Source organism: Acomys minous (genome assembly GCF_964271855.1).
Source record: "Acomys minous genome assembly, chromosome: 11".
Classification (NCBI taxonomy): Eukaryota; Metazoa; Chordata; class Mammalia; order Rodentia; family Muridae; genus Acomys; species Acomys minous.
The window spans coordinates 7,323,549-7,347,144 of record NC_140492.1 but is presented as its reverse complement, the minus strand read 5'-3'; the positions used below and the strand labels follow the sequence as shown (position 1 = coordinate 7,347,144).

The window sequence follows — 23,596 nt, the reverse complement described above, 5'->3', positions numbered from 1 at the left end:
CTGTATCTGAGGCAGGATTGTTTTGCATGCAAGGCCAGTCTGGGGTCCATACTGAGTATCAGGCTATACCAGAACTACCTAGAAAAACCTAATCATAGAACATTGTAAAGCCAAGATACCTGGGCGGCTCTCTCCCCCCTGTCGGTGCATTTGGGGAGGTGGCCCTGCCAAATGGTGATAAAACGGGGAACAGTAGTGAATATTGAACTCTGTCAAGAATAATGCTCTGACTCTCTCTCCTGTATTAGTGCAGACAAGTGATAGATTTGTTTTAGTTATATGCTCAGAAAAGGAGACTACAACATGTTCGTGGCCAGAACAGATACATGTTGGACCCTGTCTCAAAGCACCCAAACCAAAGCCAACCAAAAGAATGGCCATCTGGGGCCATATCAGTGCTGCTGTGACAAATCCACAGCTGGGGAAACGGCACTCTGACCTCCAGCAGGGAGCCAGAATCGTCCAGGGCTGTGTCCTGCTCTCTGCTCAAGAAACGGTTCCATTTTTTGTGTCTGCCCCAGGGAGTACCACCTGTGTTTGATCTTTCGCACACCTGTGTTCAAACAGAGCATGGATTTGTTATGGGATCCCGCAATCAAGATCTGAAAGAGCCTAGAAAAATCCTGTGATTAAGTAATTTCTTGGCATTTCTCTCTTCTGCTGCTTAGATTGCTGGAGCCTTTCAACAAAATAATAATTCTCTGAAGTTGGGCATCTGATTCCAATCCAACAGTGACAATCGCTGTGACGATGGCAGGCACTTATTGAGGGCCCGACTGTGTGCCAGCAACTCTAGGGAGTGTGTTTTACGTGGATTATTTCATTTAATCTCTAGGATAATCTTAGGAAGTTTACACAATTGGTCTGTCTTTCAGATGAGGCTATTAGGACTTAAAGCATTAATAGCTTGGCCCAAGTTTACGTGACAAAGCAGCAGATCTGGGATTCGAACTCTGGATGTCTGGATCACCCCTTGCCTTTAATTGCTGAGCATTCTAATATCCTAATCATAGCACTTTGTAAAGCCAAGATAGCTGGGGAGGTGTTCCTGCCAAATGGTGATAAAGGGGGGGGACAGTAAGGAATATTCAACTCCACCAAAAAGCATGCTTTGCGTCTCTGGTATCAGCACAGACAAGTGGGAGATTTGTTTTACTTGTGTGCTCAAAACGTAAAAGCAAAAGGAAACTGTAACAAAGTCGTGGCCATAACAGAACTGAAGGACAGACTGGCCATCCCGGCACGCCGGACTTGGGGGCAGTTGGAGGAGGTAGGAAGCTTGTCTTACAGTAGAGGGAGAGAGAGAGAGACAGAGAGAGAGAGAGAGAGAGAGAGAGAGAGAGAGAGAGAGAGAGAGAGAGAGAGAGAGAGAGAGAGAAAAGAGAGAGAGGTGGCATAGAGCTGGGAAGACGGCAAGAGGGAAAGATCTGGGAGGCATGAGAGGGAGCATGATCAGAGTGTATCATAAGAAATTTTTTTTTATTTAAAAAAATCAAGAATTAAGACTAACACTGGGGGTATTGTGCTAAATAAATAGCTTCTGAGTTAAAGGAAGTATTGCAGATTTTAAAAAAAGATTCAGCAGGAAGTTAAGGTCACAAAGCATATGGAAATAAAAAAAAGAACAGATGAGTATTAAAAAAAAAATTACCCAAGTCTTGGGGTAAAAGGATACAAGAGCTAATGACTGGACCATACGAAGCCGAATACATGGGATGAACTCTAGACTGGATGGCTGAAGACAGAAGCAGTGAACTGGAAGATCGTTACAGAGGAATTCATCCAGAATAATAAGTCTTCAAATGGCCAGCAACACAGGAAGGTATTAGGCGTTATTAGCCTGAGGTCTGCTTTAAAACAGGGAGTAGAGCCTGGAGGCAGGTTGGCCTTAAAGCAAATGACATAATACTGCCGGGTGTGGAAGCTGCCTCAGCAAAGGAGAACTAAGGCCATGGGTATGTGCATGTAGAAAGATGTTCTTATTATATGGAACCGGCTCATGTGGTTGTGGATGCTGTTGAGTCCCAGGGCCTGCAGGATGAGCCTGCAAGCTGGAGACCCGGGAATGTCATGGAGATACTCAGAATAACGCTGGACCAAATTTCTGGTCACCCAATGGCCTTTTCATATGGATGCATAAAAGCAGCCATCACATCTGTTTTTGGTAATATAGTCAGCATATGATATTTTGGCTAAGTTCTCCATGATGCTGCAGATGCTACAGAGATCTAGGTGAGATGCTCCCAATAGCTATGTGACCTTAGACACGTCACTTAACTCTTCTGCTCTTAAGGGAGAATAGTACAGTACCTATCTCGGGGGCATGGGTATGCAATCCTTGAAAGCACACCCACTCTGTGACAGTCCTCTGGTGGCTACTGTGCTGTGGGCAGGTAACCCACGATGGACTAAGTGATGTTTTTGATTGTCAGAGCTGTGTTGTATAGCAAGTGTTCTCTGTATCTGTAGGCAGAGCCCAGGGTTACGTCCAATCATCTCATACTGCTTGAGGACAGTCCCGTCCTGATCCCTTCCTCCAAACAAAGACTTACTCAGCTCAAGAGCTTGTCTATGCTGAGAGACTGTGGGGAGCAGCACCTGCAGAAAGCCTTGCTTATAGCTTCTTAAGTGGTCAGGCTTGGCTGCAGATGAAAATAGAGGTACCACCACCATCATCATTACCACCACCACCATCACCATCACCACCATCATCACCATCACCACCATCATCACCATCACCACCACCACCATCACCATCACCACCATCATCACCATCACCACCATCACAACCACCATCACCATCACCACCATCATCACCATCACAACCCCCATCACCATCACCATGTCGGAATCTGATGGATGGGTTTCTGCTCATTGTCATCCCAGTTCTCTGCTTCCCCCCATGGAGAGGGAATGGGACTGTCTTGGCAACATTCTCCCTGCTCAAAGTATGGAGGGAGGGGACCCACTTGTGGCCTCAAGTATAAGAGTCTGCCAGCTGCAGGCGTGGACATGCCAAGTTCTGGAATGCAGCTTCTGGCCAGCGGAATCTAGAGCACGCTGGCTCTGTGAGGATCCAGCCTCCCATCCTCTCTGGCTGACCAGGCAGCCCAGCTCCCTGCAGCAGGGAGCTCTCACCGGCCTGGCTCGCTCTGCACTGCCTCTCCGCATTAGTGGCAGTCCTTGTGCAGACACTCATGCAGTTATACTCCCGGAGCCATTTCTTGGAAGACTGGTGCCTATGCTGGCTAGGTAGACAGGCAAAGAGAAAGAAAATACAGGTAGGAAGAGAGAGGGTGGAGCCCTGTCCTTTCCCCTCTGTAAGCCGCCTCTCCGGTCTCTCCCTGGACAGAAGACTTCCTCCCTGCCTCTTGCAGGGAGAAGAGAAAGAGTTGCTTTACAAGAGACACACAAAGAGAATCAGCGTGTTCTCCCCGGCATGCTCATGTGAGCTCCGCCAAGTTCTTCAAGCCCCTGGTGTGGTGTTTAGTGGGCCAGCCCACATTCCCAGCCCAGTCCTCAACTGGATTTAGAAGGCGGGACCCAGACTGCACTCAAATCCCTCATGCGGAGGCCTAGCTGCTCCGCATTTGTTTAGCTACAGCAGAGGAAAGTCTCAGAACTCTCCCGGAGTACAAGGCTCCGCTTTGAAGCAGTTCCCAACAATAATACTGTAATGGACACAAAGCTTGCCTACGCAAGACCCGCAGCCCGGTTTACAGGGATGGCCCGGACTCCCTCTGGGGAGTGAGCTTCCTTGGCCAGAGACCGGTTGAATATTTTTTTTTCCTTTCCTGACACAGACCCATAAACACATAGATACCGAAGAGTTAATTTGCGTTTTTTAAACCCCCTTTCCAATGCCCGCTCTCATTCCTATAAAATCTCCATGCCCAGACATCAAATCAGTAAGCCCTGTTGCCTGTCAGTGAATACAATGTCAGGCCATTAGTATGTTAATAAGTCCGGAGGGCGACAGGTGGCCTTCTAGACAGCTCAATTAAGCTGCTCATTAAACACACGCTAACGAACAGCCAAGGCAGGGCCTGAACAGCACCATTCTGTAATGACATGATGTCAGAGGGAACAAATGAGGAAAAATAACAAAAACATTACAGCCGGGACAGACGCCACTAACAAGGACCCCTCGCACTGCATCAGCCCGCAAATCAATGAGTCACAGGGATCAAAAAACTCGACCCAACATTCTCAGGAGGCTGAATGAAGCAAGAGGGGTTTGTTTTTTGTTTTTTGTTTTTTTGGTTGGGGGGGGTCACTATTAAAAAAAAAACTTCAAACATGAAATGATTGCAAAAATATTACAACATAACTGTTGCCAAATTATTAAGGCAAAGTTTATTTGATACAGCTAACCATAAAGTCTGAGAAATTTGTATTATAGAATTTGAATGGAAATCATTTTTTAATGAGATCATCATTGACATTTGATTGGCTCCCCCCCCCCTTCGCACAGGTTTGAGCTGTTTCCCTTCCCCACTATCCATCCAGTTGAGACCACAGTGAGAAAGATGTAAAAGCCTGCGGCCAGCTTCTCAGGTGAGCATCCTATATGCTATCTATGTAAGCCACAGGACTTCCAGCGCCTGGTAAGACGGTTCTCTCATTTTCTAATAAGTAGCTTCCTGCCAAACCTCTACGGGGCCACCACTTTGACCCTGGAGATACACTTGGCTAAACTAATAGGCTGGCTGGCCATTAGGAGGCCCTGACCCCAGCTTCTCTCTTATGTTAAGCCCCATGCTGACACCACCTTGCAGTGTAGATTTTCTTCCAGGTTCAAGGGCTGTGCTGCTCAGTGGGAAGGAAGGCAAAAGAAGACAGAACCACCTGCTCTGTGTTTGTGTCTGGGGGTCGTACAGCGGAGCCTGGCTCCGTCCATGTTAGTACGCCTTTTCTTTTCAGGTCTAGGCTCTAAATCTCTAAATGGAGCCAGAGCTAGTGCTACCTGTGCGGCTCTAAGAGCGCTGTTTTAGTTCTCAGCTGTTTGTTTCTCAGATGTGATGGTTCTGTCTTGTCTCTACTATTTACAAATGCCTTTTGGGGACCTTAGCATTGGATTTAGGCCTGTCCCCTATTAGGTAAGCCACATTGAGCTCCATTCTCAGCCCAAGGTTTACTTTTTTTCTTTCTTTTTGAGACAAGGTCTTACTAAGTTCCCCAGACTGGCCTTGAACTCACACTGTAACCCAGAGTTGAATTTGGGACCCTCTTTTCTCACTTTCCCACAAGGCTGGGATATATGGCCCCCGCCTGGCCCTACCCTTTTCATTTTAGGCAAGATATTCGTTCAAAAGAATTGTAAGATGCTCCTGAAATTTGTCATCTGCTTGGAAATCTGAAACTGGTAGCAAAAAACAAAAACAAACAAACAGACAAAAAAAACTTCAAAGAAATAAAGAATAAAAAAATGCAGAGTATTACCTAGAAATACAGTAAGAATTTAGAATAGGGGCTGGGAGTGTAGCTCAATGGTAGGGAGTTTGCCTTACATGTACTAGGCTCTAGGTTGAGGTCCAGCAGCACAAAGGAATTAATTAATTAATTAATTTATTTATTTATTTATTAATAATAAGATTAAGCCTGTAATACCAACACTGCAGAGGTAAAACAAGAGACTGAGGATCCAGGAGATCTCAGGACTAGCGCTGACTACGTGAGGCCATTTGAAATAACAAAGTCAACTTCTTGAGCATCATTTGGCCAGAGGAGACACAGGGGTGGCAGGGTGGGGCCTCTGCTGGCCTAGAGATATGAGCAGGATGCATGGGTGGGAGAGTCTCAGGGATGCCTGTTTCAACCACGTACCCCAACAAACAAAAATGTTAGGGTACACTGTAAGTGTGTATCTAGGTTATAAAGAAGCACATTCTACCAGACCAATATATTCTCAACACTTTAAAATACAGAGCAGATCAAGGCAACAGTAACCAGTAAGATCAAGAAAATAAAAGTTCTGGGGGCTGGAGAGATGGCTCAGAAGTTAAAAGCCCTGGCTGTTCTTCCAGAGGTCCTGAGTTCAATTCCCAGCAACCACATGGTGACTCACAACCATCTATAATGAGATCTGGTTCCTTCTGTCATGCAAGCGCACATGCAGACAGAGCACTGTATACATAATAAATAAACATCTACTTTTAAAAAGTAAAAGTTCTAACATCATTTTCTGCATCCCAAATGACCATATTGGGGGAGTCCTGGGTATATATATATACTCTGGCCTTAATTTGGAGTGAGAAGGAAAAGGGCATCTAAGAAATATAAGCAGGAGTAATCAAGGGATGCATGTGCGTAGGGATGTACATGGAAGGGCTGAGGTGCCAGTGGTTACCCTCCTGATGGAGGTAAGGCAGCGGTGCTGAGGCTGAAGGATACTGGAGGGATATGGCAAAACTAAAAGATGCTGTGTGTAAGGGCAGAGTTGACAGGGAGCTGTGTGGGCTAAGGTCAATTGTCTTAGTCAGCGTTTCTATTGTTGTGATGAAACACCGCAGGAGACAGGAGCTGATGCAGAGACCATGGAAGGGGGTGCTGCTTACTGGCTTGCTCCACATGGCTTGCCCAGCTTGCTTCTTTATAGATCCCAGGACCACCAGCCCAGGGATAGCACCACCCACAATGGGCTGGGCCCTCCCCGACCAACCACTAATTTTAAAAAACACAGTTGGATCTTTTGGAGTCATTTTTCTGAGTTGAGGTTCCCTCCTTTTGGTGACTCTAGCTTGTGTCCAGTTGACATAAGAGTGGCCAACGCACCCATCATCTGCTGGGGGAGCACTCCGTCTTTGAGCAGATGTTTGCTGAAGTTCTCTCCTTGCTCCAGAAGCCATGGGAAACACAAAATGAAAACACTTTTACCATGGTCTTCAGGAAGCATACGGTGGAGTCATCCCTTCTTACTTATTCAAGGACTTCTCTGCTCTCGACTTGTCCTAGGTGCTAAGAATCATGACAGATGACAAGTGCTTGGCCCTAGCCCTTGTGGTCATCAAAGTGTCCCCAGACTGAGGGCTGAAATGGTTCTGCTTCCAGAATAATGACCATAAGGACTTGTGCTTTCACACAGGGGTCCTTGCTGCGGCAGTGTCCCTTAGACACTGACCCTCACGGTTCCCCCAGGATGTAAGTGGTCCATTGTATCTAAGCCATCGCTGCAGAGCCCCAGAGCCCCGCAGTGTGCACAGAGCTTGCCACCACCTGTTAACGTCCTATTCTTCCATAGGAGGGGACAGTTACAGACCACTTGATATCTGAGAACAGTCTCTAACGGAAAAGGCAGCACCAGAGAAAGAGGAGGCGGGTAACGTGGAAACGTGGAGGCCATAGAAGTTATAACATTATAAAAGGAGAATGAACTGTTCAGATCCTTAATAACTTATTAGTGATTACACTGCTTATAATCTCCCCCCCCCTTGCCCTTTTAAAGTTTGCAGTGTGTTGTTGTTAACCGCAGTCACCGTGCTGTGCCACAGGTCACTAGGGCCTGTGCCTCCTGCCTGAGGGATGGGTGCTTGAGCTCTTTGGCTACCATCTCGCTGTTCTCCGTGCTCCCTGACCCTTCACCCACTCAGCCTCTGATGACTACAGTTCTACTCTCTGCTCCTACAAGTTCACGCTACCATATCCTGGATGTAGGTATGGTCATGATGGTTCTGTATCTGGCTTACTTTACTCTAAATGCCTTCTTGCTCATCCGCATGTGTATATGTATGAATACACAGTGCATGTATATGAACACAGTGCATGTATACACACATGTTCACATACACATATACACATATATATTCTCTTTATTGTCTGTCAGCTGATAGTTGAATTGCTGACACACCTTAGCTGTTATGTAATTTTACCGTGAGCACAGGGATGACTCTCTCTCTCTTTTTGGTATACTTGCTTCAGTTCCTTTGGATATATACCCAGAAGAGGGACTGCTGCATCATACGATAATCTTACTTGTAAGTTTTGAAGGAATCTCCAAACTTCTTTCTGAAAGTGGATGCCTTCCCACAAACATCATACAATGGTTTCTTTTCTGTCCATGATCACCAACACATATTAGCTTCTCAATTTAAAAACAAAACAAAACTTGTTTATGTATGTGTGTCTATGTGTATGTGCACATGTGTTGCAGATGTCCAAGGACTCCAGAAGAGGGCGCTAGATCCCTTGGAGGTGGATTTACAGGCACTTGTGAGCCACCTGATGTGGGTGCTAGGGTCCAAACTATGACCCCCATGATTGAGTAGCAGGTGCTCTTGACTGCTGGCCCATCTCTCTGACCCCCTTTGTGCTTCTTGATAATAGTCAGTCTAGTAGGTATGAACTAATAAGTCATTGACATTTTAATTAATTTCTCTGATGATTTGAGATGTCAAACATTTTTCACATATCTTTTGGCCATTTGTATTCTTCCTTTGAGAAATGCCTACTTCAGAATCTAGTCATTTTTAATTAGATTGTTTGTTTTCTTGATATTGAGTAGTTTGCATTCTTTAATTTTTTAACACTTATTTATTTATTTATTTATTTATTTATTTATTTATTATGGGTTCAGGCTTGCACATGCCTATGCACATGTGGAGGTCAAAGGACAATTTGCACCCCTGTGACCTCCACTATCTGGATCTTAGGGATTGAAAACTCAGTCTGTCAGAACTTTACCCACTAAACCACATAGCCAGCCCTAGTTTGAGTTATTTTTACATTTTGGCAATTATCCTTGGGTCTTTATTTAGTATAGGCTTTGCAAACATTCTCTTTGAAATCCACAGGCTATAATTTAGCTAAGGCATTTCTTTTGCTGTTAATTTTTTTTTAATTTGATATAGACTCATTTGTTCATTTTTGCTTTCATTACTTAGATAAGGTAAGTTTGAAAGAACAAATTTCAAAAGGCTGCCAGACATGATGACCATATCTTAAATCCCAGGATGTGGGTGGCAGAGGCTGGGGGATATCTGTGAGTGCAATGCTAGCCTGGTCTACAGAGCGAGTTCCAAAATGGCTAGGACACGTCTTAAATAGCGAATCAGCTTAGAGAATAAGCAAAAGCCCCTTAAGACAAGAGAAATGAAAACATAGGGTAAAAGTTTCAGACTGTGGGGGAAAACACCAAGAGAAAAAGAGTAAAGTCATGAGCTCACAGGCTGGACCGCAGCACAGTGTCTAACATCTAGATTAGGAAGGTCTCCAGACATTGACAGACAGTGTCCCAAAGGACTCTGGGGACTTTCCCAGGTATCAAGTCCCTGACTGTCCCAGGTGTACCCAGTATTTGGACTCAAACTGGTTTTCTAAGCTAAGTCACTGTACAAACAAAATCTTAAACACTCCCAGAGAGGACAAAGTAAAATATTCCTTCTTTAAAAAAAAAAAAATCAACCATGGACTGACAAGGCCAGCAATACGCTCTGGAAATCCTGAGGTTTGAAATCTTGATTAACATATTTCAAGTAAAAGGAATAAATAAATCTCCAAACTTTATGGAGTGACACAGGAGCATGAGAAATGATTGAAAATTCCCTTTGGGGATCAGCCAGGAACTGCTTTGCAAAGGCCAGTTTCAGAGGTGGCTCACTCTGAACCCCAGGATAAGCCTTGCTCCTTGGTTTCCCCTCAACACGGGTTAACATGATTCATAAAAACTATAAGTTGCTTCAGTGGGCACATGAGAAATATTCAGATTTCTCAAACGCAAAGGTAGCTTCATGCCAACACTTCCTACCTGTATTTATTAAACAAAACTCAGGTGCTTACCCTCCAACTTTGCATCTCTACCTCATGGAGATCTCCCAGCACACCCTGACACACACCAAGCCTAAGTCAGGCCACCCTGTAGACTGTTAGAAAGTTTGAGAGGTGCCTGGATAAGGGGTGACCAGAGCCTCACGCAGACGCAGTCTCCGCCAGTGCTCCCACAGCCTGCCTTGGAAGTCAAGTGTGCTCTTTCTCTTGTCAACCCCACACCATTCTTTTGTCTCTAAAATGGAACCCCAGGTTATGCTCGACCTCCTCCAGTGGGACAAAGACCAGTTGCAGGAAGATATGCCTTCAGTGTTCTCTTGAAGGATGCCTAGAGCCCTTCCTAAAGATGCACTGAGCACCTGCAGCTGAGGGGAGAGTACCAATAAAATATCCCATTTATTTTTTTCAGGCTCTGACCGTGGGCCAAGGCTCTGACATCCTTGGGCAGCCTGTATTGGCACCTGGGGCCATAGGAGAACCTCACTGGGAGCCATGAAAACCCGACTCCTGTAACAGCGACACTGAACATGTTTATAGAGCAGTGGTTCTCAACCTGGGTGCAAGATCATCAGAAAACACAGCTATTCACATTGCAACTCATAACAATAGCAAAGTTACAGTAACAAAGTAGCAACAAAGGTATGGTTGGGGGTCACCCCACCACATGAGGAGTTGTATTAGGGGCTGCAGCACTGGGAAGGTTGAGAACCACTGCTACAGAGAAGCAAACATGTTCAGTTCCATTGGTCACTTGATAAGAATTATCTCCCACCTTTCCTCATGCAAGACAATCTTTAAACAGAGTCCTTGTCTTTTAGGGTTGCATCCTACGTAGTCACATATGACCCATATTTGGGGTTTGCTTCAAAACAACCTGTTGCTTGGAGAGAGGGATGTGACAGGGTGACAGGAACCAGATAGCAAGGAACTGAGGCTTTTGTGACCCAATATGGAAATAATTGCCTCTGCTTTTAGTTTATTTTTTATAATAAAATTTAGCCAATTTGTGTGTGTGTCTGTGTGTGTACTGGATGTGTGTCAACTTGACATAGGGTAAAGTCATCAGAGAGGAAGGAGCCTCAGTTGAGGAAATGCCTCCATGAGATCCAGCTGTAAGGTGTTTTCTCAATTAGTGATCAATGGGGGAGGGCCCAGCCTACTGTGGGCAGCACCATCCCTGGGCTGGTCCTCCTGGGTTCTGTAAGAAAGCAGGTTGAGCAAGGAATGGGAAGCAAGGCAGCAAGCTGCTCCCCTCCACAGCCTCTGCATCAGCTCCTGCCTCCAGGTTCCTGCCCTCCTTTAGTTCCTGCCTTGACTTCCTCCAATGATGGACTATGATGTGGAAATGTGAGCCAAATAAACCCTTTCCTCCTCAACTTGCTTTTTTGTTCATCGTGTTTCATCACAGCGATAGAAACCCAAACCAAGATACTGTGCGTGAATTTGGCTAGAAGAGGGTGTTTGAGATGAGTGGCCTTGTTACTTTCTAGCTCAACCTCCTTTAAAGAGAAGGACTAGGGGACTGAAGTGACTTGTCCAGGATTTTGACATGGCTCACTAGTGGCAATGCTGGGCTTAGACCTCATGTCTAAAGGTTCCAAGTGCAATGGTCTCTGAGACACCTGCTGTCGAAACAGCTTTGGTAGAATGCACAGTTTGCCAGCTACAGCGTCCAGCTGTTGCCGTTACACCACGCTTCAGTGTGAACAAGCATGTGGCATCCCCTTCTGAGACAGAACCCACTGAAAACTCCAGGGCTGGGAGTGGAAGGAGGCCGAGGAGCAGTGCAATACTTGAAAAGCCAGGGCTCCAACCACCAGTTTTATCCACTCAAAACATTTGAGGTCAGAAACTACCGACAGCGGTAATTTTCAGACGTCGGGACAAAGAGAGTGGGATTTTAAAAAATGCTTTCCCCCACGTTTTCTAAGTCTTCTCCACAGACCACAAGATCACATACTGTGTGCAGTAGTTACTCTTCTGTTGCTGTGATAAAGGGTATTTTGGCTGATGCCTCCAGAAGGTCTGAGTCCAAGCCGTGGTAGCAGAGTGATAGCTGACAACAGATACAGAGGCAGAAGCAGGAAACAGAAAACAAACTGCAAATAGGGGCCAGTCTCAAGCCCTCAAAGCTCCAGCAAGGCTGTAGCTCCTAAACCTTCCCCGAATCACACCATCGGTTAGGGACCGAGTGTTCACACGCTCAAGCCTGTGGGTGACACGCCTCACCAAGCCACCATCCTGTGTTTATCTTTCATTCGTCATAAAACACACAGTTACCTTGGGGCTCAGATACAATGAACTAACGAAAGCATAAATTCAGTTTTTCAACAGCCAGAGGCAGGGGTGACCCTGGGGACACAGAGATCTGCGAGCCTGGATTGACACACGTTGCTGCCAGGTTGAGATGGCCTGCCCCCCAACTCTTTGCTTCGAAGGTTGCTGATGATCCCACCTCTGTGACTTCCTGGATCTGCGACCTTACGTGACTTTACTTCTCCATGCCTTGCTTTTCCAACCAAGAAAACAGGAATAATGACAATAGACTCTCATTCTTGGAGCGGTGTGTAGTGACAAATAACTTCTGGGGTTTGTGTCGGAGCCCTAGTTCCCAGTGCCTCAGCGATGAAGAAGAGTTGGGTCAGGAAGTGTGCCTGGGTTGGTCTCTGTCACACTGCTCCGGGTTTCTGCATTTGTAGGATGCCTGAGTGGGCATGACTGAGCAGGCATGACTGTGTGGGCGTGACTGTGCGGGTGTGACTGTGTGGGCATGACTGTGCGGGTGTGACTGTGCGGGCTCGGCTGTGTGGCGTGACTGTGCCGCCATGACTGCCATCCCATGCTTGCTCTGGGGATAAAGTAGCCACAGTCCAGGGGCTCCATAGAGAGCTCCTGGCTGGATACATGATGGATGACTCTCAGGAATTTCACAGAAATAAAATGTGACGAGATAGACAAATATATTCAGGGCCTATCCTTTTATTTTAGGATATTAACCTAAAATGCTCCTTTAAAATTGCCATGGGAAACCAGTCCATTCTAGAAATGGTTACCAGTGGTTCAGCTTGGTCTGGGGTGTCTGTGAGCCCAGCATTGGGAAGATGGAGAAAGAGGGTAACTCAGAGATTGACAGGTTAGGCTGTATAGAGAGTTCCAGAACAACCTGAGCCACAGCGAGAGACCCTATCTCAAAATAAGTAAGTAAAGAAATAGATAACATTTCAATATGTCAGGAATTTAGTTGCAAAAGAAAACCTGGAGGCAGCCCTGTTTGGTCAAGTAAAACTTGGCATCGGGAAGTCACTGGGTACCAACCCACACCCAGCAGACTGAGATAGAGGGGCCTGGGGCAAGGGTTAGAGTCTGTTCCTTGGTAGTGCCTTGTGGCGGGGCTGGAGACCAAGGCTTGCCTTCCGCCTGAGTTTGCTCCTGTGGAGCTGGAGGCCCTGGAACGCCAATAAGAAGCTGCCTGGGCCATCATGTTGATCTCTATATTTAGCGTCGGGGATGCTGATGTAGATAAGGAATCTAGATGAAGGGTACATAAATATGGCAATAACAGTGTGGCAGATTAGAGTCCTGAAAATGAGGTGAAAGGCAGACAAGAGGGGGGCTAGGGGTAGTTAGACATGAGGCACCCATATAGGTCAGGAGCCTTCAGAGTTCGGCAAGCCTTAAAATCACTTGGGGTATGCAAAATGCATAAGACCGTTGGAGTCTGAACCAGCAGGCCGAGTCCTAAGGGTCTGCCAGGATGACTCCTTATAGCAAACTGGAAACATTCTGAGTGGTCAGAATTCCAAATGGAATTGCAGTTCTCTGTGCAATTTTCTTCTGACACGTTGCTTTTTCTCTTTCTAAATCTCCTTGCCTCAAAGCGAAGGCCCTCCATCTGAACAAAGGCTAGGTTGGCTGGACCAGAGAGCCAAGGCCTGTCAGCCTAGGTGTTGATGTAACCATAAAATATGAGAGCTGGGAGGTAGAGCAGAGGTCACGGATGCAACTGCGTGGGAAAGCAGAGATCCCGGCAGGGAGAGTTCCTAGGCCAGATTTCTGCTCTCATGCCCAGTTCTGCCTTATCTGCCTTCAGCACTTGGAAGCCACCACTCTATTGAAGGGGACTATGGTCCCTGAAGTGTCACCAGGGACAGGGGCCATGGTGTCATCATCCTAAGATCATGGATCCATCTCGGAGTTGGTCAGTATGATGGTTTGAGTGAAAATGGCTGGGGCTGGAGAGATTGCTAAGTGATTAAGAGCACTGGCTGCTCTTCCAGAGGACCTGGGTTCAATTCCCAGCAACCAACAGGGGAGCTCACAACTGTCTGTAACTCTAGCTCCAGGGGACCTGATGCGCTCACACAGGCATATATTAGGCAAAACATCAATGTACATAAAATAAAAATAAAAAAAAGAAACAAATTTTAAAAAGAAAGAAGAAAGAAAAAGAAAATGACCCCCATAGGCCCATAGGGCGTGGCACTATTAGGAGGTGTGGCCTTGTTGGAGTAGACGTGGCTTGCTTGGAGGAAGTGTGTCACTGGGGGTAGAGGTGGGCTTTGAGGTCTCAGATGATCAAGCCAGGCCCAGTCTCTCTCTCTCTCTCTCTCTCTCTCTCTCTCTCTCTCTCTCTCTCTCTCTCTCTTTCTCTCTCTCTCTCTCCCTGCTATCTGCCCATCCAGATAAAGAGCTCTCAGCTACCTCTCCTGAACCATGTCTGTCAGTACGCCACCATGCTTTCCGCCGTGACAATGGACTAAACCTCTGAACTGTAAGCCAGCCCCAATTTAAACGCTTCCCTTTGTCAGAGTTGCTGTGGCCATGGCATCTGTTCACAGCGATAGAAACCCTAACTAAGACAGTGAGTGTTGTGGTTACAGTATTTTCTATTTATCAACTTAAGGGACTGGAAACACCCCTCCCCCCCCCCCCCACACACACACTTCCTTTCAACTTAGCATTCTAATTCGTAACAGAGGTGTCCAGATTCACCTTCGCGCCAACCTGTACAGCCATGCATATCCAACATGTAAGGACGGTGAGGCTCTCTGTGGCACACTGTGGTGACAGGACTTGGCATTGTCCTCTCACTGCTGGCTTCACCTGAAGAGAAGACTCCGACCCACATGGGGCACTCTTGCAAGCTGGAAGGAGTCTCGGTTCCCCCCTTCATTGCCTAAGTTCTTATGTGGGTTTGCCGGGCCCCATTTCTGGTACCCAGGCCTTCCAGGGGAGTGTGAAAATCCACCAGAGTCCTTTGTAAAGCCAAGTGAGGATTTTGAGGCAGCATTAAAATGCCTCTCCCCCCACCCCCTTCCTTCTTCTGAAAAAGGATTAGGTGCTGCGAAGTGCTTGAGCCTTCAGCTCCTTTGAAAAGAAACCCGGTCTTAACTGCTAAAGCTCAGATTCCGCGAGGTCGGGCAAAGGCCTCCTCAGGAAAGCAGCCTGGCTGCCCGCAGCTGCGAAGACCCAGCGCCACCTTTTCATGGCCACTCCATTCGCACCGGCTGCGGGTGGGGGCAGACCAGATGTTTTAAGGGGATTATCGCTGAAACAAAAGCCACTTTTCCTGTGTGCCACCCACTTCTTAAAGGCAATTTTTCCACACAATGCCACCAGAATCGGTGGGAATGGAAATCCGAATTTCCACCTTTTGATGGCCTGGAGCACCCGAGGCTCTGGGGCCCTCGTCTCACTGTCCTCAGAGCAACTCATTGCCTCCGCCAGGACGGCAATATCGCCTACTCCTTCAGAATGCAACCGTATTTAGAAACAGGAGCTTTAAAGGAGCCATTAAGGTAAAATGGGCTCGCACAAGAAGGCCCAAATCAGTAGCATCTTTGTAAGATGGGGAGGGAGCTTAAGTCACCGTCATGTTCGGAAGGCGCAGGGGTAAGACGCCATTTACAGGCCAAGGACAGAGGTCTCTGGTGGGAAGGTCAATCCCAGCCTTCCTGTCGCTGGAACCGTGAGAAGACGAGCTACTGTTGCTTAGGCCACCCGTGCTTCCTTACCTCGTTACAACAGCCCTAGCTAACGAATACCCCCTTATTTTAACCACGAGCAAACCAAGACTTAGCTAAGTTAGGCAACTGACCGCGTGGCACACAGCTTGGGAGCTGCTCACCTTGGGGTGCAGTCTGGTTTCTCTGTTTCCAAAGCCTGGTGTTTAACTCTCTCACTAACGCCTGAGACGGGAGCCAGGAGGGGCTCCCAACAGCCTGTTCCATACTTTTCCTGTTGAAGGGAACACCACAACTAGAAGCAACTTCAGGGTAGAAAGCCGTATTTGGACACAGTGTGAGGGAGCTGTGCACCACCGCAGGGGAGTCATGACAGCAGAGAGAGAGAGGCAGCCCCTCTTTGCATCCACAGTAAGGAAGCAGAGAAAAGTGAATGCTGGTGCTCAGCTTGTTTTCTCCTGTTTTATTCAGCCCACAGCCTTGGCCTATGCCACTCACCTCCTTCAGGTTGGGTCTCGCCTCCCTCACTTAGACCTGGAAACAGCTCATAGACACACCCAGAGAATGCACTGATAGTTAAGATTAATTACCACACACTCTTCTGTCAAGGCTTGCCACCTAGGCTTTATGATGTTTGCAGAGATGGGGCAGGAGTTAGACTGATGCCAGTCTACAGTGCCAACCAATGCCCTGCAGTGACTAGCCGCCAAGGCCAGGGGCTTCCTTCCATTGCATAAGGCTTGACTAGGGGCTTATCTAGTTTCACTGATAAAACACTCTGATCAAAGAAACTTAGGGGAGGAAATGGCTATTGCTTATACCTGTAAGTAATACTTATATTTCCAGGTCACAGCCCGCCACTGAGGAAAGCCAAGGTAGGAATTTGGAGGAGAAACCCTGCAGGAATGCTGTGTGTTGGCTCCCTCTCTGGCCCCTTCAGGCTCATGCTTAGCTAGCTTCCTTATATAACCAGGGGACGGCGCTGACCGCAGTGAGCTGGGCCCTCCATCGTGAATTAACAGGCAAGAAGGACAATTTTTCAACTCAGGTTTTCCTCTCAGACTATTCCATACCGACACTTAATGCTTACTAGGTCAGGGGTCAACATGGGCTTGTCAAACAGACTAGCAATCAAGTGCTTTTCAAACTCACTTGCAAATTTAAGTTGTGAGGGCTCAGCCCTACTGGGACCAGTTAAGAGATCGTTGGATGTGGACTTCTGAGATCTTCAGTTTTCTGTAGATTCTCACAGTAATAACAAAGAATAATCAAATTATTTCTCCTGATTTCAAATATTCCCTCCTGGAAAGAGGAAGGGAGGCTCATGAGACTCAGGAGGTCCAGGAAACTTACAAGGCTGAAAAAGCTCCTGAAACTTACAAGATTCACAAAGGTTCTTCCCCAGAGTTATAAAAATAACTGCCATGGGGAGCCTCCCCACATACCCCCCCACCCCCTCCACCCCCCATCCCAGAAGCTTACAAGCTCTTCAGGGAACTCCAGGGATCCATTTCTGTGAGTTGTTACCCACACTGGTGCAGGCTTCTCAGTGGTGGAGCTGCCTTTGAATCAATCTCCTGTAATACCTCATCCATGTTCCTGTGGGTAACCCTAATAAACCCACCGACTCACCAAGATAGGCTTGGGTGGGACGGTTTCCTTGGTCTGCCACTACCTATCCAGGGGGGAGTAGGTGTTTATTCCCATCATCCTAGCAAGAGGAGGCACCTTTGTTACATCCTTTACAACCTGCCCTTTGAGTGCAGTAATGCAGCAATTGCCATGTAGGCCACAGCACTCCTCCATGACCTCTGCAACAGCTCCTGCCTCTGGGAGCTCAGACTTCCTGTTTGAGTTCCTGTCCTGACTTCCTTTCAATGAGGAACAATGATGTGGAAGTGTAAGCCAAATAAACCCTTTCCTCCCCAACTTACATTGGTCATGGTGTCTCATCGCAACAGTAGCAATCCCAGCTAAGACAGGGGCTCCTCGTGGCAGCTGATTCCTCTGTGGAGTTCTGGTGTCACCACACTGAAGAGTGGAGCGGTCACACCCTGGTGAGGTGAGCAAACAAGGAAGGCCCTCAGCCTGAGGGACTGATCATTTGAATAAAAGGTGCAAGTTCTGAGCGCTCCCTGGTTGCAGGATGTCAGCAGAACGGAGTTAATAGTGCTATGACCTTGAGCATAGTTGGTGTTGTTAACATGAACACAGAGTCTGGGAATTTATGCCCCCTCTGCTGTGAAGCCCAAGGTCAGAAAGAGTGTGGGGGCCGGGAGGTGGTGACTCGCGCCTTTAAAGCCACACTGCTGGGGTTAAAGGCATGCAGGAGGCAGAGGCAGGTGGACCTCTGAGTTTGTGGCCAGCCTGGTCTACAAAATGAGTTTCAGGCCAACTAGGGCTACACAGTGAAACCCTGGTTGAAAAACCATAACGAAAGAAAGAAGGAAACTAAACTACCTCCGCTGTTCTTGGAAACTGTGGAGACAATAAATTCAAAAGAGCCATCAGAATTCCTGCAGTTCTCCAGATTAAGAAACTGTCAGTTTCCCTTGGGCATCTTTTCCAATCCTGAGTGTTAGCTGACATGACTAGGCGACACCAGAGGGCGCTCAAGAAAGGAAGAAGCAGCCCTTTGATCACCAGTGTTCGGTCTTCAAATGGTCGCTAGGGTCAGGGGACAGATAGTTCAGCCCCATCACAAGCCAGCACCCACCGACTCCCGATTGTTTGCTCAGAGCGGCTCAGTAAAACATCCTGACACTGAGGCCAAATGAACCTTTGCTGGATGGCTGAAGGGGACCTGCAGCTGTGTGCCTTCATATTATGAGCCCTTCCGTATTTGAGAGGAAGATTTTGATCTGAAAACAAGCCTTATAGAAAAATGTTGTGATGGTCTCTTCAAGGCAAGGCTCATAATAGATCCTTTTATGGCATGGTTAAAGTTGCATGGGTTGGAAGCTCGTTGGCCCAAAAGGTAGATTCTACAAAGGTACTTGAAACTGTTAACAACCCAGTAAGATGGAACCCTTGTCCACCTCTATAGATTTAGGTAGACCAGATGGAAAGTGAGTTTATTTCCTAAGGCACGTGCCAACGTGTCAACAACAACAACAACAACAACAAAAAAAAAAAAACAATTGAATTAAAGAAGTTCACCGTCTACTCATTCTAGGGCCTAGAAATCTAGGATCAAGGCATGTTGTATGGCAGTTTTCTTTGAACTGAAACATTTTCTCCAGTATGAAGAAAGAGGATCTGAGAGAGTTTAAAGCTTGCAAGATTTTTGAAAGCGCCTCCCCAGCTTTGTAGACACACCAAACAACTGCTGGGGGTGGGTGGGGGTGGGGCAGACCAGCCAGTTGGCAGAAGACTCTCCCACCCTTGAGCTGCCTCCAAGGCATGCAGAGAACCCCAGGGTCGCAGCTTTCCTATGTTGGTTTGGGTTTTTCTGTGATGCAGCTACTTTTTTTTTTCCCCAAGACAGGGTCTCTCTGTGTAGTCTTGGCTGTCCTGGACTAGCTTTGTAGACCAGGCGGGCCTTGAACTCACAGTGATCCACCTGCCTCTGCCTCCCAAGTGCTGGGATTAAAGGCATGCGCTACCACACCCAGCTCTGATGCAGCTACTTTTTAAAGTCATCCCTGGTCCTGTAAGGAACCCATATCCCTGTTAGTAACCCCAATAAAACCCTACTGGTTCACCACATTGAACTTTGGTGCAAGCATTTCTTTGATGTGTCATTGGTTGCTTTTCTGGGGTGAGGAGATATGTATTACCTCTTCCCCTAAAAAATCCCTAGTGCCATAAATCAGCTCTGGAGCTTCGGGGTACAGTCTCCCCCAGCTTCTGGTGTTGTTGGCAATCCTTAGCATGTCTTGGCCCATACATGCTTTAGCCAAGTCTCTGTACATGTCTGTCTCTCCCTGTCTCTGTCTCTCTCCCTCCCTCTCTCTCTCTTTCTTTCAGAAGGGATAAAACCCATGGGTTCATCCATCTTATACATGTGCTCTAGCATGGATCTACATTCCCAGCTGGCCTCAAGTTCCCTCTTTGCTTCTTGACATTACGTCATTGGGCCGTTAGCACACGTTTAACAGTGCCTCCAGAGTCCCCTTCCCAAGAGGTAGAGGTGGTCACTTCAGCCAGGGAAAACTGAGTCTGTCTTGGAGAGTGGGGAAGGCACATTGATTATCGATGATTCTTTCCCAGAAACCATCAGCATGGTTTACTTGGTGCTTTGGACTCACTTGGGTGCCAGTTGAGAGAAATGGAAACCATATTTAACTAAAAAAGGGAAGCTCACAATGCTATCATATTGCACAACCGAACGTGCAGTGAGTGGGGCAGGGAGCAGCTACTGTTTCAAGATGACTTGAGAATTCAATCCAACGTGGGCCTGCGTGGGTGCATGCTTTGAAGGGCACCACACAGATGGGTCTCATAATTGAGAGACGTATTTGTTCTTTGTTGCTGAGTAAAAATAACGTGACTCAAATTTTGGAGTTGGATGCCTTCCTGGAATGATTTTTCCTCCACCGAGCACACACTTAGGAGTAAGTGCTCACAGAAACAGCATGGGGTGGGGGTGGGGCTATACGTGCAAGCCTTTGGCAAGGGCACACACCAAAGAAAAGAGTCAAAGGAGTTTGCCAACAGATGCTGAAGGAGGAAAATGACACCTCCAGCCAGCATCCCTGAGGCCCGTGTCATGTATAGGAAAGTAGACATAGGGAACAAAAGGATGCAAATATTCTCAGAGCCAAGTGCCTCACTGAAGAAGGGGAGTCTCCCGGCTTTATAGCATGAGGTAGCTCCCTGCTCTGAGAAGGACACTGGGGAGTGGTCTCCCAGGAATTTCCCTGCTTCGAATGTCTAGAGCATTCTAAGATCTCTAGCTTCCAGTGAAAACAAATAAGGCATTCTTAAAAAGAAAAAAGAAACCTTGCCCAAGTATCAGTGACTAGACTTCTATTATCCCCAGAGAGCAGGACCTTTGCACAGCGTTTTCTCTGAATCTGTTCCTTCAGGGTCATTTTCACACCAGAATATCGTTCAGCTTTTCCACATTCTTAGGATTCTAAAACTTAAGGAATCTTGTGGGTGTCTCTTAAAAAGATACACAGAAGACACAAGGCTCTGACTGAGGTTCTGGTTTTCATGCAGCTCGAGTCTTAACAACCATGTTCCTTACAGACCATAAGGCATGGGACTTGGTTGCCCCTCGATTGCTGGCTTGCAGTGGCCTAGAGAGGCCCCCGTAGACACTGCCTTTTCCAGTGAGCTGCTGCGGAGGTTCTCAGACTCCAGCCAGCTGCACACTCAGACTGCAGTGCCGCCTGTGGCGTTCTTGACTCCAGTGCACTGGATCTGGGCCTAGGAGATGCTTTCTCACAAGCTTTGATGCTGCTCCTGCTGCTCTTGCTCCTGCTGCTCTTGCTGCTGCTGCTGCTGCTGCTGCTGCTGCTGCTACTGCTGCTTCCACTGCCACTGGGAATTCAGAAGCAGAGGGAGAGCAGAAGCAAAGCTTCTGGGATCCAGGGATAGCGAGCAGGCAGGAAGATGGGGAGCTGTGCTTAAATGGTTCCCAAATGCCTCCCACCGAAGGTCTCACAAGTCACCAAGCCAACGTGAAGACTAACTGGTCCAGGGTTAGATATCCCAAGAGCAAGGCTAGCGTCCATGCCTTATGGAAGGACACTATGTCTGAGTGGCCTACCAGTGGACACCTGTGTCAAGGAAGACTGGACAGATGACTCAGCTTCTTGATAGTTTAGCTGAGGGATGCCCTCCAGGGGATGATGAGCTTTGTAGCCTACATGTGAGTAAATAGGAGTTGGGGCAGCTATGGGATCTCGTGGGTGGTGGGGGGGCTAGAGTGTCACCAGCCGTGTGACAGGATGAGCGGTAGGAATGTGGGGTGTGCCCTCCTCTTCCTTCTCTTTGGGGTTGTTCTGAATGACTTTTCAGTGACACATTAATTTAAAAACACAAAAATCACACAGGCAGAGCTCTCTGGTTGAAGTGGAGGGGGTTCTGGGAGGAGTCTGCAGGCAGGGGAGGGCGAGGGGACATTTCTCTCACATGGCTTGCTTTTGACCTTCTCCCCACAGAGTCCCTGTAATACCTCGTGGAACTCCTGGGTTCCACAGCGTGGCCCTTTCTCTCATTTCCTCATCCACCAATGCATTCTTGGATGCCCTAAGGAGGGAACCTTTGAAACACACAGAGGTCTGCGACTGCCTTCAAAACAGCAGGAGCTGTCTAGGAAAAAACTAGGTCATTATTTTGTTGGATAATGGGCTGGTGCGGTAAAAATGAGTATTTCTGGGGTTTCCGACAGGCATTCAGGGTATGTGTTGGTTTGCAGTCCTAACTGATTCCTAGTGGTTCATCTAGATAGTGCTCTGGGTCCCCAAAGAAAGTCAATGTGAGTGTGTATGTGTGTGTGTGTGTGTGTGTGTGTGTGTGTGTGTGTACATTCTGTAAGGTTAACAATGGTTCCTTTGAGCAGCCAACCCATCACACACATAGATGAGCCTTACTCATAGACCACTATGTTTCATTAGAGGGAAACTGAATAGCAACATGCTTAAGAAGATAGATTCCCAGGACAGCCAAGGCTACACAGAAACTCTGTCTCAAAAAAAACCAACCAGCCAACCAACCAACCAACAACAACATCATCATCGGAAGGATAGATAGATAGATAGATAGATAGATAGATAGATAAATAGATAGATAGACAGTAGAGCTTTGCTGCTCAAGTTCCACCATGTACTGCTAGGCTGGATTTAGACAAGTGACTTAACCTATACTTGTTTCTTTTTATGTAAAAATGGGAGTGATGGTGACAGTACTTGCGGAGTTACTAGGAAGACTAGGTTTATCTATGCATCAGAAATACATAGAAAAGACCTTGTCATTTGACAAAGACTGTAGAGTCACTTGACAGGTCCTGGAGGGCTCAGGACTTAAGAACACTCACTACTTTTGCAGAAGACCTGAATTTGGTTCCCAGCACCATGCCTGTAACTCCAGCTCCAGGGCATCTGACACTCTCTTCAGGCCACAGTAGCCACCTAAACACACACACACACACACACACACACACACACACACACACACACACACACACAAACACACACACACACACACACACACACACTTAAAAATAAGTCTGATGCATTGTCACAAGTGTTACAGGATATTTGATCCCATTGTTAACCCCTAGATTGTGAACCGTGAAAACCTATTTCTTGTTTGGTGTAGTTCAGCCTTAACATACACCTTTAATCCAAGAGCTTTCTGTACACAGGATTTAATAAAAATTAATGCTAGGTCAAGAGGTGGAGCAAGAAACCAGCTGACAGGAATTAAAGAGTGGGAGGGACTTTGAGTTGAAGGGTATTTAAGACAGTATGGTTAAGAAGAAGTGGGCTTTTGAGCTTTGAGCTAGCAAGCTCTTTAGCACTTTGGGCTTTTTGGGTTTTCCTCTGGGATGTAAGTTGAGCAGGAAGGTCAGCTGGGTGCTTTCTCTGTTTCTCTGAGCTAGCACATTTTCACCCCAGCATCTGGCTCCTGAGTCTTTATTGGTAAAATCAAATGTTTGGGGGTTTCATTCTTTATAACAGCACACAAGAGTTTTTAAAATTTGTGTATTGAACCCTCAACAGTGTTTTGTATGTATTTTTAGAGGGTTGGCACAATGGCTAATCTTAGTTATCCACTTGACGTACTCAGGAAGAGGAAACTGCAGCTGAGGATTTGCCTCCATTTTGGCCTCTGACCATGTCTGTGATGCATTTCCTTAACTGCTAACCGGTGTGGGAGGGCCCAGTCCACTGTGGGCACCACCGTTCCTACGTGGG

General features: G+C 47.1%; 1 long non-coding RNA gene across 1 annotated transcript in view; it reads right to left on the bottom strand.

The window, feature by feature from the left end:
- The window catches only part of LOC311608352, a 37,246-nt gene that overhangs the window by 3,273 nt on the left and 10,377 nt on the right, over positions 1 to 23,596 (bottom strand). Inside the window, exon 2 of the long non-coding RNA XR_014782916.1 lies at positions 17,660 to 17,779. This is a non-coding gene — a long non-coding RNA (uncharacterized lncRNA). The remainder of the gene's footprint in view (positions 1 to 17,659; positions 17,780 to 23,596) is intronic.